This window comes from Tursiops truncatus, chromosome 20 (genome assembly GCF_011762595.2).
Source record: "Tursiops truncatus isolate mTurTru1 chromosome 20, mTurTru1.mat.Y, whole genome shotgun sequence".
NCBI classification, from domain to species: domain Eukaryota; kingdom Metazoa; phylum Chordata; class Mammalia; order Artiodactyla; family Delphinidae; genus Tursiops; species Tursiops truncatus.
The window spans coordinates 56,570,717-56,589,441 of NC_047053.1; the positions used below are offsets into that span (position 1 = coordinate 56,570,717).

The window sequence follows — 18,725 nt, forward strand, 5'->3', positions numbered from 1 at the left end:
GGAACACTAGAGCGGCCTCATTCTTCACCCATAATCCACTTCAGAATGACCCAACACAAAACGCCCCAGGGGGGGAGAAAAACCCACTTAAGAAGGAAGTTAAAATTAAGGTGGGAACATAAGTAAACAGATTGTTTTTCTTAAGAATTCTGTGGATAAAACATTCCTCTGAGGTTTTCAAAGAGAATCATTAATACTTAAAATTTTTATGGCCTGGAAATAAGCTAATTTAGCCAGTACACCATTGCCCTAGCCTTCACGCCCACACCTCCAGGGAGACATTTAATCCTTTCCCCACTTATTGTTTTTAACTAAAGGGAAAAAGCAAGTCAGACATTCAAAGAATGGACTTCAAGCCACGGACCTTGATTAAGATCCAAGCTGACATTATGGAAAACAGTATGGAGGTTCCTCAAATTAAAACTAGACCAAACATATGATCCAGCAATCCCACTTCTGGGTATATATCCAAAGGAAATGAAATGAATATCTTGACGAGCTACTGGCACCCCCATGTTTATTGTAGCATTATTCACAAGAGCCCAAGTACCCAGTAATGGGTGAATAGGTAAAGAAAATGTGCTGTGTGCATTGTACACACATAATGGAATTACTGGGCCTTTAAAAAGAAGGAAATTCTTCTCCATTCGTAACAACCTGGATGAACCTGGCGGATACTGTGTGAGGTGAAACAAGCCAGGCACAGAAAGACAAATACCACATGATCTCACTCACATGTGGAATCTAAAAAAGTAGAGCTCACAAGAGCAGAGAGGAGAACGATGGGTGCCAGGGGCTGGGGGGTGGGGGAGATGGAAGGGAGTTTGTCAACGTACAAACAACCAGTTACGTAGAATCAATCGCTTCTGGGACTTCCCTGGCGGTCCAGTGGCTAAGACGCCACTTCCAATGCAAGGGGCCCAGGTTCGATCCCCGGTCAGGGAACTAGATACCACATGCCTGCCACAGCTAAGAGTTCGCATGCCACAACTAAAGATCCCGCGTGCCGCAACGAATATCTCACGCGGGGCAACAAAGATCCCACGTGCCGCAACTAAGACCCGGCACAGCCAAATAAGTAAATAAATATTGTTTTAAAAAAAAGAATCAATTACTTCTGAGGATCTAATGTATAGCATGGTGACCAGAGTTCGTAAAACTGTATCACGTAGTTGAAATTTTGCAAAGAAAGTAGATCTTCAATGTTTCCACCACCAAAAAATTTATAAGGTAACTATGTACGGTGACGGGTGTGTTAAATTAGCTTGGTTGTGGTCATTTTATAATGTGTATGTATATCAAAACATCACGTTGTATATAATTTTTATTTGTCGATCCTACTTCAATAAGGCTGGGTCGTTGTGCTTTTTTTTTTTTTTTTTAAAGATCCAACAAGATCTTTTTTAAAGCTCTTTTTTTAAAGACTACCGGCTCAGTGTCTTATCTGAGGTTACTTTCCCAAACTTTCTTTACACGTCACACTCCCCATCTCAGAAGGGAGAGTGGGGACTTCCCTGGGGGTCCAGTGGTTAAGAATCTGCCTTCCAATGCAGGGGACACGGGTTCGATCCCTGGTCGGGGAACTAAGATCCCACAAGCCACGGGGCGACTAGGCCCATGTGCCACAACTAGAGAGCCCGCGCGTTGCAACTAAGACCCGACACAGCCAAATAAATAAAAGAAGGGAGAGTGGACACAGGCAAGGAGCACTCCTGGGGGCTTAGGAAGAAGGGGGAGCATTTGACAAAGCCTTCGCCGCTCCTTCCACTGGGCTGGAAGGTAACCAACCACCTACTCAACAAACACGCCCAAGGAAGGGCCATCTGAGCTCACTGGGATAGGTTTTGCTGAGCACAGCACCAACCCCGCCCGTGTCCTCAGGAGCTCCGGCTGCCAATCAGCTCTGCGATGGTCTGTGCTCTCTTCCACGACCCCGCCGTAAAGCAAGGCCACTGGGCCTGCTAACGTCCGGCCTCCCTGTGGGTTCCCGGCTTGCTGATGGGGAAGGGTACTCATCACGGAAACGACTCACAGGCGGGCTGTGGGCCTTGGAAAGGAGGAGCTGCCCTGAAGATGTGCTCTGCAGGCTGCACACCCAGGCCGGCTGCCCAATACCTGACCCTGGCTCCCCGCGGGCCCCCCGTGGCCAAGCAGCCCGCAAGAGCGCCTTGCAAACAGCTGAAGCAACAAGACAGTGGAGCAGACCTTTCTGGCAGAGGGCTCTGTTGGTTTTCCAAAGACAAAGCTTCGGATGAGCTAAGGCCAAGAAAGACAAAGGCGCAGAGGGAGTGTGACCGCTGGCTACAGAGTTCTGTGGTTTCACCCGCCCAGTCGGACCGCGGTCACTGGGGGCGCTGGCTGCAGCCAGGAGTCACGCGGGGGTCCCGGGGCACCAGCTGGCCACGTCTGTCGGAAATGACCCCCCCCCCCCCCGCAAACCCCGCGCCTTCAGTCATCCATCCGGCGAACGGGGACCGAGGCACAGGTCTCGATCTGGGCGCTGTGCGTTCAGCAGTGAATGACACACAGAGCCCACTGCCTTCCTGCCACTTACCTGCTGGGGGGAGGAGGGGAAGACGTGGACCCAGGAAACGCATCAGGGAGAAAATCACCACGGGAAGGGGACTGGGGAGAGCGAGCCAGTGAGCAGGTGCGAGTTAAAGGAGAAGGGCGGGGACCACCTCACTGACAAGGTGATCTTTCTAGGTGGATCCAGGAGAGAAGGGGAGGAAGCTCTGCAGCTCTGGGAGGTTCAGTCGGGAAGGGATGCCGCGGGCAGAGAACCCAGCAGGGCGCAGGGCTGGGGCACGTGAGGGCAGCCGAGAAGCCGCAGGACAAGCCTCGGAGTGAGGAAGGGCGAGGATTAGCTGGAATCGGGAGGAAGACAGCCTCTCCTGAGCCAGAGGATTCAGGCAAGAGCACCGAGCTCTGACTTTCAACGTAACAGAATCCCTCTGGCTGCTCTACTGAGAGATTAAGAGTCCATTGTCACAGTCCAGGTGAGTCCAGGTGAGCCCAGGTGAGTCCAGGTGAGAGACAGTGCTGGAGTGAGGCAAGCCAAGCGGCCAGGGCGCAAAACTTAAGGAGGCGGCGCTGCAGCTCAGGTGCCCTGACCGTCAGCGCAGCCCTGCCGGTGAGCACCTCCTTAAATTCTGCCTCGCCCTCATCCAAGCCCAAGGGCAGAGGAAAATCCGGTTACTGTGGTGGCCAATATCAGATGGTCATTTAACATCTGTGTGTAATAAACATCCTCAAGGCCCCTTCCCTTTGCCTCTAGACCCCAACATGTCAGTTTGGGGCTGGCCCAACTCGGAAAGATTTCTTAGAGCATATGTGCGGGGCCGCAGTCTTAGCTCAACAGAGGATGCACAGGAAATCTTTTTTCTGTCATCTTTTTTTCTTTTCATTTTATTGAGATATCTTTGACGTACAGCACCTGTGTAAGTCTAACGCACGCAGCGTAATGACTTGACACACATATATTGTGAAACGATGACCACAGTAAATTTAGTTACCTGCCATCATCTCGTAGAGACGCAAGAAAATGAGAGACAGAGAGAGAGACAGAGAAGAAAAACAAATGCTTTTTTCCTGTAGTGAGAACTTTGAGAATCTACTCTCCTAACAACTTGCAAATATTCCACACGGCAGGTTCATTCTAGTCATCCTGTTGTACGTTACATCCCCCGACTCATTTATCTTCTAACTGGAGCAAAAGAAATCTCTGAATACCTCCATCCAAACTGGGAGAGCAATTCCACTTAGATAATTTTTTAAAAAATGTTAAGCTTGAAGACCTATAGCCACACCCTGTTGGGAATATCAACCTCTGTGACCCCAGGGATGCCAGGAAACTCATCCACAGGAACAGATGACATCCTGCCTGGCTTTAGGCTGGAACCACTTGCTGGGACTGTCCCAGAAGGAAGCCACATGGCAAGAGCCAACTTGGGAAATCAGAGGTGACATCACACCACGCATCTAAAACTCAGCAGCCCTGCAGAAATTATATCTGGGTCCTTGAACACAGGTCAGAAAAACAGAGAGAGCAGATGGGTCTCTGAATAACATCCTTCCTATAAAACTCCATCCTCCACTTGAGAAGAAAAATCATGAGGGGTGGGATCCAGTGAAAAGGGCTTACAGTCAATTACCTGAAATCCACTCCCTTAAAGCCTGTTTGCCAAATGTCTAAGGACTTTTTACAAAGCGGTGTTTATTATTACTTATTAAACTTTTTGTCATGAAAGTTGTCAAAATACAGAAGTTGAGAAACTCACACATACCTACCCAACATCTAGGTTCAACAATTATCAACACAGGGCCAGTCTGGTTTTACCCGTCTCCCCTCCTACTTGTCTTTCCCTCATCCTCCACTTATACTGGATTATTTGGAAACAAATCTCAGATATCATGCAACTTCATCAACAAACATTTCTATGTAGCTCTCTAAATTGTAAGAATTATTTTAAAATATAATCACAGGGACTTCCCTGGCGGTCCAGTGGGTAAGACTTCGCCTTCCAGTGCAGGGGGTGCAGGTTCGATCCCTGGTCAGGGAGCTAAGATCCCATATGCCTCGCGACCAAAAAACCAAGACATAAAGCAGAAGCAATATTGTAACAAATTCAATAAAGGCTTTAAAAAAAATTCAAAAATTAAAATAAAGTATAATTGCAATTCTAGTAAAGCCCCCTTTTTTAAATAAACAATCATTTGTTAGTATCATCAAAAATCCGATTGGGGCTTCTCTGGTGGCACAGTGGTTTAAGAATCTGCCTGTCAATGCAGGGGACACAGGTTCGAGCCCTGGTCTGGGAAGATTCCACATGCTGCGGAGCAACTAAGCCCGTGCGCCACAACTACTGAGCCTGCACTCTAGAGCCCGGGAGCCACAACTACTGAAGCCCACGTGCCTAGAGCCCGTGCTCCACAGCAAGAGAAGCCACCACAAGGAGAAGCCCGCGCACCACAATGAAGAGTAGCCCCTGCTCACCGCGACTAGAGAAAGCCCGCGCACAGCAACAAAGACCCAACGCAGCCAAAAATAAATAAATAAATAAATTTGTGAAGAAAGAAAAAGAAGACTGATTGGGGTTCATGTGTCAAAGCTTCATTTTCTTCCTGTGTCATTTTTGCATGAGAAGAGGGAAAACTTTCTCTTAAACGCTACCTACTGTCTCTTCTGTTTTTGCAGATTTATCCTTTCCCCAGATCTGTTGCACCTCTACAATGAAATATGTTAGATTCCATTATGGACTGAATGCTGGTGTCCTTTCCAAATTCCTGTGTTGGAGGCTTAACCCTCAATAGGATAGTATTTGGAGATGGGCCTTTGGGAGACAATCAGGGTTAGAGGAGGTCATCGAGGGGGAAGCCCTCCTGATGGGATTAGTGCCCTTATTTGAAGAGACAGGGGAGAGCTTTTTCTCTCTCTCTCTCTCTCCTCCCCAAGAACCAAATCAGCTGGCATCTTGATCTTAGACTTCCCAGCCTCCAGAACTGTGAGAAACAAAGTTCTGTGTGTAAGCCCCCAGTCTGTGGTATTTTGCTATGGCAGCCCAAGCCTGCTAAGAGAGATTCAAGCTAAGTTTGGTTTTTTTAAAATAAATTTGTTTGTTTATGTTTGGCTGCGTTGGGTCTTTGTTGCTGCGCGCGGGCTTTCTCTAGTTGCGGCGAGAGGGGGCTGTTCTTCGTTGCGGTGCGCGGGCTTCTCATTGCGGTGGCTTCTCTTGTTGCGGAGCACAGGCCCTAGGTGTGCGGGCTTCAGTAGTTGTGGCACACGGGCTCAGCAGTTGTGGCACACGGGCTTAGTTGCTCCACTGCATGTGGGATCTTCCCGGACCAGGGCTCGAACCTGTGTCCCTTGTACTGGTGGGCGGATTCTTAACCACTGTGCCACCAGGGAAGTCCTCGAGCTAAGTTTTATCTGAGAACCTCTGTGGCTGAAGCAGGGGCAGAAGTAAGGATAAGACCAAAACTTGGGGGGAAAAAATGCTTAATTCAGGGAATTCGCTGGCAGTCCAGGGGTCCAGTGGTTAGGACTCTGTGGTCTCACTGCCATGGGCCGGGGTTCGAGCCCCAGTTGGGGAACTAAGATCCTGCAAGCCTTGCGGTCTTGCCAAAAAAAAAAAAAAAAAAAAAGCTCAATTCAGTGAAGTAGTTACTTGGCAAATCTGCTTTTTGGAGAATTGGCTTTGGGGATGTAATGGCCTGTCTGCAGAAGAATATGTGTCCAGGATTCAGAAGAGTCATTTCCTAGCTGTGTGACTTTGGATAGGTTATGGAATTTCTCTGGGCCTCAGTTTCCCCACTTACCTGAAAAACAGAGCCATAGAAAAGTTCCTCCACCCCAAACCCAACATGAGGATGAAATAACCCAACACGAGCGCCTGCTCCCGATAAGTGCTCAGAGATGTGGACTCTTATTCTCCCGTCTCTCAACTGGCTTGAGGACAAGGAGGTAACAAACATGAGAGTGCTCTGGAAAAGTACCATATGCAAAGTCAAAGCGTTACTACAATTAACACTAAGCAAAACTGTTCCGAGTTAGATGGTGAGACCAGACGCCCTCCAGCTATTGGCTGACTCTTGGTCGTAACTGTCTGTCAGCATTCCTGGCTGTTGGATTCTGAACCCAGAAAAGGTAAAAGATACAAACACTATGGTTACAACAAGGCCAAAGGGAAAGTGAAGAGTCATCCTGATTTGCATTTTCAAAGCTCCAAACTATAGTTCCTGGTCACACAATCCCATGGTTGTCGGTGCTGTTTTGGGAAAACCTGAGCTGGGTCCTTCTGTCCCGGGCAGACCCTGGTGACACCTAGCATGGTCCTTGGAGTACACTGCCTACCAGCAAATCTGGTTTTGGACAACGTAGCAGTACGAGGTCAAGATGTAGAGGGGCTGTGAGGGAAACCGTCCTTTGCTGATGATGCCAATTGAAAGTGGGAATTACGTAATACCATTTGCAGCCACGTGAATGGACCTAGAGATTGTCATCCTGTGTGAAGTAAGCCAGACAGAGAAAGACAAATACCACATGATATCGCTTATATGTGAAATCTAAAAAAAAAAAAGGGTACAAATGAACTTACCCATAACACAGAAATAGAGTCACACGTGTAGAAAACAAACTTATGGTTACCAGGGTAACAGGGGAAGGGATAAATTGGGAGATTGGGATTGACATATACACACTACTATATATAAAACAGATAACTAACAAGGACCTACCATACAGCACAGGGAACTCTACTCAATACTCTGTAACGGCCTATATGGGAAAAGAATCCGAAAAAGCACAGATATATGTATATGTATCACAGATTCACTTTGCTGTACATCTGAAACTAACACAACATTGTAAATCAACTATACTCCCACAAAAATTTTTTAAAAAAGAAAGTGGGAATTACATTTTAATATCAGAAACACCCAGAAGGATTACCTGTCCACGACACTGAGCTAACTGCTCCAACAAGAAAACACCACAACTCTAAGATGTGAATTCCATGAGGGAAGGGATGTCTATCTGCTTCACACACTGCATAATCCGGTTACCCAATCCAGGAAGCGTTCAACCCATATTTGCCAAATGAGTGCATCTGACCTGAACCACTACGGCCGAGCCTCCATTCCACCCTGAAAACTCAGCTTCATCTCATCACTTCCCTAAATTCAGACGACCTTTCTCAGTTCCCCTGCCTCTGAGATTCTCACTTGCAAAAGCGCCCTCTGAGATTCTCACTTGCAAAAGCGCCCTTGCTGACGTGCTGCTTTAGGTGACAATCACATATGTGTCCTCTCTTTAGAGTAAACACTTTGAGAGTACGGACCACATCCTCCGAGGTGTGGTTTTGTGGCCTGGGAAACTACTGCATTCGCCAGTGCGCATGAGTGGGCTGTATGAGCAGAGGCTGTCCGGACGGAGGAGCGATGGACGTGGGATGGAAGGATGGATGGATGTTGCCTGTACCCAGCCCCGCCCCAGATCCCTACTAAGCATCTGAGCTCAACACAGAGGCCAGAGCCCTCCACCGACCACAGCAGGGCAGGGTCCCTCCTTGCCTCAAACGCCTAACGCAGTCCGGGAGCATCCTTCTAGCTTCCTTGCCTCATCCCGCTAGCCACCTGGAAATGCATGGATGCACTGCTCTGACAGGGTTAAAATAGAAGCTTGACAGTGTGTGTTGTTCCAGGGAGCAGCCGGACAGGCTGTGCGTGTTTAGACAAGATGGGGAAAGCTAGCATCTCCCTTTAGGCAAGAAACATAGCAGGAGAGCAGGTTTTCATTCCTTGGACTTTGAGGAACATGATGGGTGGGACGTCAACAATTATCCAAAGGAAGTCTGGTTTGGTGGGGACAAAACCCAGTGGTCCCACACCCAGCACTTTCCAAAACTTCATGACTCACGACCGTGCCATGAGTCTAATATGACATGTATTTGTTTCTGAAAGCAATGTGATTAAAATTACTTGGTTCCAAGAATTTTAATTTTTGTTTTGTTCTGTTTTTAGGACTCTTGCAACAGGCTTGAGATCATTTATAGAGGCCTCCTCAAGGCCATTGTTCTATTTTTTTCTTTATAAGCAGTGAGAAAATGACAAAACTACAGGAGCAGTAAACAATGGAGACAAAAAAGGACAAATGTCAGTGTTAACATCCAAGTAAAAGTTACTCCAGAGTGAACGCAATGCACACAGTGATACATCAACACTGCCCAGAATGGTAACCAGGCGTGAGAGAATTCAGGTCACCAGAGGCCCCTGGTACCCTGGGTGGGGAGGTGATCTCCCTGTCCCCAAATCCAGCATACTCTCCCCCGACCACCACCTTCCTCTCATTCTCTTCATCCTTCACCCCTCCGCCTTGCCAGTGCTTGCAAGAACTTTCCTACCCATTCTAGGCCCACCGAGCTCCATCTTCCTCAACGCCCCCAGCCTCTTACACAGGTTAATTCAGTTAACCTAGCAACACAGCACTAAGCTCCCCACACAACTACCCTCTGAGGGAGGTATTATTATTATTATTATCATCCCCCTTTCGTGGATGAGCAGACTGAGGTGGAGAGAGGTTAATTCGCCCAAGGTGACACAGCTACCAGGGCAGACCTGGGGTTCCAAGTCGGGCCTTAGAGTCCATGTTCACGTGCATCTTAACATTTATAGCATCTTCCACCAAACCTCTCAATTACACAGCCCCCTCCCTTGCCTCTCACAGTCCAGTGTGGTGACTCTTGGGTTTGTTTTCTCTCTCCAGGGAGAACAGGGAACCTCATCTTGCTTGTCCTCATACTAATACGGATCCTCCTCATTGGCCTGCAAATGTTTCTGCTTGGGTTCCCCACTAAAAGAATCTGGAAAAACAAAACACCCCTTCCGTATTAACTCAAGCTGCCATAGCAAAGTACCATAGACTGGGTGGCTTAAAAAATAGGAATGTATTTTCTCCTGGTTCTGGTGGCCAGCAGTCTGAGATCAGGGTGCCGGCAAGGTCAGGTGCTAGTGAGAGCTCCCTTCCTGGCTTGTAGATGGCTGTCTTCTCACTGCACCCTCACATGGCCTTTCCTCAGTGTGTGCTCACAGAGAGAGACATGGAGAGACAGAGAGATTTCTCTCGCTTCCTCTTCTTATAAGGGCACGAATTCCATCATATGGGCCCCACCCTCATGACCTATCTAACCCTAATTCCTCCCAAAGGCCCCATCTCCAGATACTGTCACATTGCAGGGGGGAGGGGGGAGGGGGAGGAGCTTCAACATCTGAATGGTGAGGGGCACAAACATTCAGCCCCTAAAACCCTCACACAGGGTTAAGTTACCTTCATTGCTTCATCACAATTCTAAGTAGCTGCAAAAGTTATCACTTCAATTGTATCCATAAATGTTGACTTTTATAACAAAACTATTAAACCATGCTTTTCAATGTATCCCATGTCATATAAACACCAGAGCAATTGCAGGATCTTAGTTCCCTGACCAGGGATTGAATCCAGGCCCCAGCAGTGAAAGCGCCGAGTCCTAACCACTGGACCGTCAGGGAATTCCCACCATCATTCATTCAAAAATTACTTGAGAAGAGTTCTCATTAGGTTGGAAATTTTCTATCATTTCTCTCTCTTTTTTTCAAAACTGTATTTCCATTCTATCTCAATATACTAGACCTTTATGTTCAGAAGTAGTGAATTACCTTATCCTACTTTTCTGGAACACAGACTTTGTGTAGAAATTGAAATTTAATTGCTTATGCTTTGCTCCAAGTGTTAAAAAAAAAAAAAAATCTCTTCTGGGTCGAGCCACTATCATTACTACTGTAAGTAACTGTTTGGAATCAAACAACATATATTATCAATTTTGACAAATCATTATTAAGCACAAGGTAACTTTCTTGGAAATGCATCTTTAACAAGATGCACTTGGGAGATGGGACATATTGACTTGAAGAGAGGAGCTTTCCCTGACATAATATTTTGACCTTCCCCCCAGAGGTGTTTACAGCTAGAGCAGGGCACCCTAGTGAGATCTTGGCTCTGACTAAGCAAGAGAAGGCCCACCAGGCAGGAATAAAGGAACAGCGGGCCTGCCCCATGCTGAATTCTCAGACAAATCAGCTTCAGGAAAGAGCTGATGCTCTGAAAAGTGATTCCCCCAAAACTGTGCCTCAGAACAGATCTTCCCATTGGGAAATCTTCAAATTCTCCCCAAAACATGCATTTCTGTTTCCCTCAAACCATCAAATGTCAGGGTTGGGGGAAATCCTGTAAACCTCAAGATAAACCCAGCACCTCCACCTCGAGAGTCAGGATTCCTAGAGGGAAAAGTCTGTGAAGTTCCGTGCTGTCCGGAGAAGCAGATATTAACGTTTTAAAGCGAGAGTTTGAGTTCATCGAATACTCATGGTAAGACAGGCACGTGGTGCCGACACAGGGAAGGAGGAGAGCGGGCGGAGGGCAGGCTGTCCAGGCCTCCCTACGAGCCCCTCCAGGGCTCCCCCTCTGCCTTGGCTGCTCTCAGGACCCAGCCCTTAAAAGCGGGCTTATACTTCCCTGAGCTCCAGACAAGATTCCTTTCAGTCTACTTAGCCCAAGTTGAAGTTCTCACGGGCTGGTAAATGCAGGCAGCTTATTTGCAAGCCAGGGTCATATCTGCCTAGCAACCCAACATGCAGACTAGAAGGACTCGGAACGTCGACAGAGACCCGGCAGGCCAAGTCTGCACAAAGGAATCTGTTCTCATGCAAATGAGCCAAAACAGGAGGGCTAGAAAAGAGACAGCAGTGGGGACAGCTCTCGGGAGCCAATGCATTTCCAGAGATGTTGTGGGACTTTCTAAAGGCATCATTATAGCCTTGCCCCCTGTAAACGAAGGGCCCTAGGGGCTCTGCCGCCACTTGGGTTGCGACAGACACAACAGAAGAGGCTAAGAGGGGCGCTGAACCCTGAACTTAATTTCCTGATTTTTCTGGTTCTGTACTCCAGGTTCTAAAGGTCCTTTTGTTCGTATTTAGAACTAAACAGAGTTAGTTTTGTTTTTCTTTTTTTTGGGGGGGGGGAGGTAATTGATTAGCATGGTAATGCAGTGCTTTCCCTCCTTTGCTTTCCCTGGAAGAGAGAGAAAAACAGGGGTTTTCACACTTGGTCTCACTAGGATTCAGGGAACAAGGTGAAGCCAGCCTCTAATCATGGTGGGCAAATGTCACCAGTTTGTGGCTGGCAAGACTGGACAGGGGTTGGGTTTCCAGACACCTTTTGCTGTTATCCGAGAGCAGGTGGCAAATGTCATACTTGGAAGCGCTCTCAGTTGCAAAAAGAGACAGTGTGTCTAAACCTTGGGGAAAATCCCTTCCATGCTCTGTGCCTCAACTTTTCTCATCTGTAAAATGGAGATGAGTGTCAACTGTAGAAGGTTGCTGATGGGCTTAAAATTAGATCACATGAACCACACCTAATACAGGGAACAAAGCAAAAGTGCAAAAAAAATACTAATAGGTATAATTAATATTAACAAAAGAGCATTACATTATTATTGTTATCATCATTACAGTCATATGCTCCTCCAACAGCTAGCCATCTTACCTGGTCATACGCTCAGATGTGACCTTCCCAAACGTCCATTCACCCCTAGGGCTTTCTGCATTATTTGCCTAATGTTTAAAACCAAGAAGCTGAAGCACCAAGATCTTTGGTGACTTGCTTGTCACTCAGCTATAGCTAATGGGCTGCACCCCTAGGTTCCTAAGCAGGTCTCAATACAGTATGTGCTGTGTCATGTTAAATATGACATTTCCACACTCAGCAGGGACAGATCCCAAGGCACTGTAAGATCCTAAACTATATTTACAGGCATTCCTATTTTAGCATCAAGTGCTTTCATGCCGGTGGTTAAAATCACATTCTAAATTTCATAACGTGTGGAGTCCTAGAAGAACAGCTCGAAAAAGGACCGCGTGCAGGATGTGTGCTGCAGTCAGCTGTTGGACTTGGAAAGCCACAAACAGCAGTAACAGTAAGAGCTACTGGCTAGTGAGGGCGTACCATGCATAACGCCAGTCGCTGTGATCCGTCCTTCACCGGCATCATCAATTAGATCCTTTGATTCTGGGAATATCATGATTGTCCCCAGGAAGCTAGGTTACTCGGGCAAGGTTGCAAAGCTCATCAGTGGCCCCCGGCTGTACCGTCCCGGTCGTAAGCAGGCACTCTGCGCCAACACACCTGCTCCCCGAACCCACGCCAGAGCTTGTTAACAGCACAAAATGGCACTTAACCCAGTAGACCCGATGCCAAAATCACGGGAGAAATCAGGCAGCGACCGCAATGGGCTTTTTATTACGATTCAGACCGCCGACTCCTCCCGGTGGCGACCCTAGGTACACGCACCCCCAAAGTAGGCTCTCCCGAGTTTCTCACACCAGAAGCACATTCTCCGAACCCAATGCAGGGAGCGGCTGGTGCGAGTCGGCAGGGGGACGCGGAAAATAAGGCATTCTGCTTCCGAGCAGTTCTCAAAGAGGCCCTGGGGACGTGAGGTGGACACCGGGCGGCCGAGTCTGTGCCCCCGCGGGCTCCGAAACGGCTGGCACCCAACACACGGCTTTGTCCCCGTGACGAGCTCCTTACTGAGGTTCCCGAGCATCATCTGCTGAGCCCCCTGTGACCCTGGGGTCCGGGACTCAGGGATGAGGGGCACGCAGCCCCTCGACGTCCGGGTCCCTCGCCCACCGGAGCTCCCCGCGAGTTCTGCGGCCTGGCACCTGTGTGGACGTCGCCTCCCGCTTGGCGGGGAGGATGCGCGCGCGCCCCGGGCCGGGGATGCTGACTCAGCCCGGCTGCTCGCCCACATCCCTCGCGCGCAACGCGATGCTGTCGCTTCTGCAGCAAAGGGGGGAAAGCAAAGCGCCCATGACAGCCGGCCGCGAGCTTCCTGGGGCCCGCACACCCCCCCCCCCAGGGGAACCGCTGGGGTGCGCGAGTTGACGAAATCGGGGGAAGCGGGCATGAGAGGAGGAACTCGGGGTCCGCGGCGCCGCGCGCGCAGCTCACACCCGAACTGGAAGGAACCTGTTCTGCCCGGGGCGGGCGCTGAGCCGCCGCAGCCCGGAGCCCAAGCCCTCCGGGCGCGGGCGGGGCCGGCGGGAAGGGAGGCGGCCCGGGGACCCCGCACGTCCGGCCGGACGTGTCCGCAGAGTGGGTGCCGGCGCGCCCCGCTTACAGTGCGGCCGAGCGCCGGGGTCCGGTCGCGCCAGGCGCGCCAGGATGCGCGGGGCCGGGGCGGGTGGGGGGCGGCCCCGCGGGACCCCACGGCCGGTCTGGGGTCTGGCACGGCGAGGCCGTTACCTTCCGTGACCCACGGCCCCGGCCCTGGGCGGGCGCGGGCCCGGCACGGCCTCGTCCACGTGGGCCGGCGCGCGCACGCCGGGCCGGCCCCCTCCTTGGCGGCGCTCCGCGCTCGCAGCACATGGTCGGCGGCGCGCCCCCGAGGCCGGCGGAGACCGGCTGCAGCCGGTATAGGATAAGCGATAGGCAGCGACGCGGGGCCGGGGCGCGGGCGGCGGCACGCACGGCTCGGCGCGGCGCGGGCGGCGGGGAGGGGGGCGGGGGGCGCGGCGCGGGGGCCCGAGGCGCGGGAGCGGGCGGGGGGCCGGAGCCGGGCGCGGCGGGGCGGGCGCCCGGGGCTCGCCCGCCGGAGCCAACTTGCCCTAGGCTCGGGCCCACGCCCTAAGGGGTTAATCCTCTCTCGTGTTCCCGAGCGGCTTATAAGGAGGGGGCGGCCTGGCCTCCGCCTTATTGGGAGCCTTTTGGGGTTTATTCTCTTCCCTTCTAACTTGGTGAGTTGGTTTTATCATTTTACATGTTTAAAAGTTTGATGGTGGGGTGTGGGTGGGTTTTTTCTTAAGCTATGTTGGGAGCTTTGGGGGGCTGGTGGTGGGGGAGGCTGGAGGGAGGAAGAGGAAACCACTTAACTGCTTAACATTTTGGAGAGGTTATTCCCCCAAATCTTCTCTGACAGTTGGAAATGCCCGGGGCCCCCGGGATGGCGCGCTCTCACCATTGCGGGCAGCCGAGAGTTGCCTGTCGGTGGCCCGGGTACAGTCGGTGTCCGGAAAACACCTAAAGGCAGGTTTGGCCTTTGGGTGCCCCCCGGCCCAGGCGAGGGCCCCCAGGCTGTCGGGCGAGGGGGGCGCCGCGCTGAGCTCCCTGCACGGATTTTCCGCATGAAGTTGCCCGCGCGTCACAGGAGCGAAATGTCAGAGGTACCGTCCCCAGGCTGGCGCGCGCGCGCAGGGCGGCCCCGCAGACAGCGCCAGGGAAAGCAGGGTTCCCGGCCTCCCCCCGCCTGACACACGCACCCGGGGCGGCCGACGGGGAGGCAGGCATGTCCCCGCCGAGAGCAGCTCGTCCACCTTGACCGTCAGGGCTGTCAGCGGCTGACGGCTGGTCCCGCTCAACTTCCAAGGTTCCCAGGGCTGCCAACCACGGGAAAGCGCCCGGGTAGCTGAGCGGCGCTGTAGCCAGGGAGGATGGTTTTGCAGAGGAAATGGGTTATTTCCTTCTGCTTCTTTTTTTTTTTCTTTTTTAAACCAGACCGCCACACTCTCCCACAGACAGATGATAGAAGTTTGTTAGGTGGCATGTAACATGTCACCAAACACGGGGGGCGTCAGTCTTAGAGAAAAGCTCCCCGGAGTCAACCGGGGAAGAGCAAGCAATGACACCTTGTCATCCTGGAAGCTGGTTTTGTTTGCAGTTATAGACACACCGTGTCAGCTCTTTCTCAAAGGAGACGGTTTCTACCCTGGGAATGGGATTTCTCGGTAATCTTACTATTTTGCAAATCATACTAAGTGCATTGGGTGGAGGGTCTTGTTTGCAAAAACAGCCCCAAGTGCTATGCAGAGATCTCTAAGTGATGCATCTCCCCATGTCCAAGCACCAGTCCCTGTCATGGGGTGGGGGGGCGATCAATAATACGTCCTGCCTGCCTGGTGGATACAGAAATACCTCTTCTCATCATTAAGTGTCCAAGATAGTTCCAGTATGTAAATAAACAGTGCAGCCAAGTGGAAAAGCTCCTTCTCTATGAGAACCACCAACCCTGAGTTTTCCTTCTGTGGTTTCCCAAAAAGGACTTTCCTCGGTGGAACTCCTGAGGACGACACTTAAATTAGGGGATAGGTTTCTACATCACGATCTTGTAAAAGGGGGTGAATCGGTGCTCTCCAGGGATTCAGAGCAGCTGAGGCTGCCGTCCAGGTTAGGTTTGGGGGTTTTGTTGTTTTTTTTTAAAATAGAGAATTGAAGTGAGCTTCACCTAAATACAGACTGGTTTTGACAACTAGGGCTGGAAACAACTTGTCAAAAGCTGTTCTCCAGGCGACGCCTTTAAGAAGAATGGAGATTGGCAGTGGCTCGCTGAGGCTTTGTTCACACCAGCCACACCAGCAGCTGCCACCGCTGCCCATCCAGAGGCTGCATTTTGAACTTTGCTCTGATCTGACCCTGGACTGGCACCCTGACGGTCTATCATAGTCCAATATTTTGCATTCTTCATGCCTCCAGGGGACAGCTTTTCTCAAGAAATCAAATCGCAGTTGAGAGTCCCAGCTATAGCAGATTTCCAAGCCTTGGCAGAATTCTCGTTTACTTAAGATTAGACAACCAAATGCTCATAGGAAATTACTCCAAACCACCCAGTGCATTTTGTCCGTTCTGCTTCCTTTGGGAGAACATTTGGAGGAAGGCGACATGGCTGCCAGGAACCCCTGTTCAGAATCGTAGCATTTTACCCTCCAGACCTCTGTGTCTCACCCTGCTTTTAGAGGATGAAACTTAGGAACAAAGTCATTTTCCCATGAGCGTGAGGCCAGTTAATGGTAAACAGAAATTCAACAAATAACGCACAAGGGCCTCACAGAGACAGACCTGTGGACCTTGCGTCAAAGGACTCAAAAATGAATTGAGAAAGATGAAAGGGTAACTTGGAGCAAGTGGGGGTCAAAGGCTATCAGAGAAACGTAGATTTTTAGGGCAGGAAGAGATCTGAGATCACCTCCGTCTAGTTCAACTCCCTTGTTCACCTCTTGGCAGTGAAAATCAAGCAGCAAGGTGATTCTCCCAAGGCCGTGGGGTTGCTCCTCGCTCGGCTCTATCCCCCCCACAGTAAACGAATATCCCATCCCATCCCGTCAGGGAAATTCACATGCCCGTAAAACCAAAACATTATTTCCATGTTCTGGAATTCTTAGAGCCTTGAAGCCACAGGCCTTTCTCTCTTTCGTTTGTAGAGGCCAACCCGTTTGTTAAGCCAGTCGTCCTGCTGAGGGGATGGTAGGAAGGAAAGAGTCCAGGGGAAGGACTGATTATGCAAGCAGGGACTTCCTCACTTGATGACTGGGCTTCAGGAGGCTAGAGCCGTGCATTGCTTCAGGAGTGCCCAAGACGCATGCTTTGTTTAGTGAACTTTTATTGAGCACATACTGTGTGCCAGGCACATGGCCAGGCACTGGGTCTGGAAAGAGCTGCCGACTGCCCTGTGTGCAAGGCGTCCTCAACCGTATGTTACAGAAACCAGGTTATTCTATTATCATTCTGTACTGTGATCTTCAAAGCTCAATATACCAGGGCATAGGCTGCTTTAGGATGATGAAGGCGTAAACTTGGGAGTATCAGTGGGTTCTGGGGTGTCATCTTTCTTTATGATGATCCCAGGAAAACAATAAAAAAGCTGTCCTCCCCAAACCTAAGAATGCAGGTGAGAGTTATATTTGGATCTAGCTTCAGGGGAGTAGCCCAGATGTAAAGTTTAAAGAAACAAAGGAGTTGAACACCCAGAAGGAGCTCAGAGAGTGAACAGAAGGAAAGCAGTCAGACAGCTGCCACCTTCGAGCCGGCTGTCCTAGATCAGCTCCAGCCAGCGTCCGGCTCCGTTACACCCGCGTCTGTAAGAACCGTCTGGCACCTGCACTTTCCTCCCAGCTCCCAGGTCTCCTTGGGCCACTAGGTTTCACCTGAGCAATCGGGTGGTTGCGAACTCAGTGCTGAACAACAGAAGTGTCAGCTGCCGAAGCTGGGGGGCTGTAAGGGCCCCCAAAGCCAGCCTCTTCATTTGACGAGTGAGGCACTCCGGCCCAGAGAGGTGCAGTGACTTTCTCCAGGTCACACAGTGACGCGGTGGAAGAGTCCTCACAACCTCTGTAGGAAACGCCCCCTCCCTGGCCTTCAGAATGCTGTTCTGCATCCTGATACAGCGGGGCCCCGGGAGACAGGAGATCAGATGCTGGACCATTTCGGTCCAGTCCCTTCCCCTCTCTGGGGGTCGGCTTCCCCATTTTGCAAAATGAGTGGGATTTTACAAAGAGGGTATGGACCCAGATGGGCTCCAAATCCCATTTTGGTTGTAACATTCTGTAATTCTAACTCCACCCACCCCGGGGCCTCCAGCCCCACCCATCTTGCACATTTAAACCACCGACGGCAACAGGCAAAGAAAGAGAGAGATGGGCACCCATCACCAGAACTGAAGCGCTGGCCTCGCCCAGAGCCTTCCCATAGTAGGTAACCTCGTCTTCCTACAAAAACTGCAGTCTAGTCTTGACCCTCTGAAATGCAACCCAACCAAAAGGTTCTGCGCCTTGGTCCTGCAGTGCTTTTAGGCTAGAGAGGGCTTCTGTCTGTCTCTCTGGGGCCTTTATCAATTTTACCCAATGTGTTTTTATTCAAGTTGGCCCCGAGCCCTCTCTTAAAATGCTAAGGTCTTATGGGCACCCTTCGTGCCGACCTGGCCTTGGACTTAGTCGCCACTGCTTGTCAGAAATGTTCTGAGCTCCGGGAGGACATGGCTGAATGGTTTTAAAATGTGATGGGATTTCAGTCTTAAGGTTCCTTATCATTATCATCAACAAACAATTTCATCCAGGGAGGCAGAGGCCATCTCTGTATTGTCACTGTCGCCCCTAGCATAGGCCCTGGCACCCAGCAGTTACTTTGTTGGAAAGAATTAATTAAAGCTGTGTGCAAGGTACCTGGGGGGGGGGGGGGGGAAGGGATGCAAAGAGAAATAGGCCCAGATTTGTTTTCCGTGAGCTTACAGTTTAACTGAGCAAATAAGATAAATGCATACAAGTAGACAGCAGCCCATTATTAAAGGGCGCCTGTCCCGTGAAGAGAGCTCCTTAGGTCGAGTGGGTCAGAGCAAGCCTTATGCAGCAGGAGGATGTGATGAAGC

The 18,725-nt window shown here is 50.5% G+C and overlaps 2 protein-coding genes across 6 annotated transcripts in view; one reads left to right on the top strand and one right to left on the bottom strand.

Annotated features, from left to right (window-relative positions):
* The window catches only part of ARSG (arylsulfatase G), a 131,793-nt gene that overhangs the window by 72,450 nt on the left and 40,618 nt on the right, over positions 1-18,725 (bottom strand). Inside the window, exon 1 of one of the 4 annotated variants that reach the window (XM_073798349.1) lies at positions 14,851-15,163. The exons of 1 other annotated variant lie outside the window; for it this stretch is intronic. The gene's annotated coding sequence lies outside the window, so the exon portion shown is untranslated. Of the gene's footprint in view, positions 1-12,535; positions 13,249-13,712; positions 13,829-14,850; positions 15,164-18,725 lie in introns of those variants that run through there. 2 more of the 4 variants (XM_073798350.1, XM_033846640.2) reach the window with 2 other exon arrangements.
* Positions 14,149-18,725, top strand: part of SLC16A6 (solute carrier family 16 member 6) — a 33,137-nt gene continuing 28,560 nt past the window's right edge. The window contains exon 1 of one of the 2 annotated variants that reach the window (XM_033846628.2): positions 14,149-14,328. The gene's annotated coding sequence lies outside the window, so the exon portion shown is untranslated. Of the gene's footprint in view, positions 14,329-14,614; positions 14,755-18,725 lie in introns of those variants that run through there. The other variant, XM_033846629.2, reaches the window with a different exon arrangement.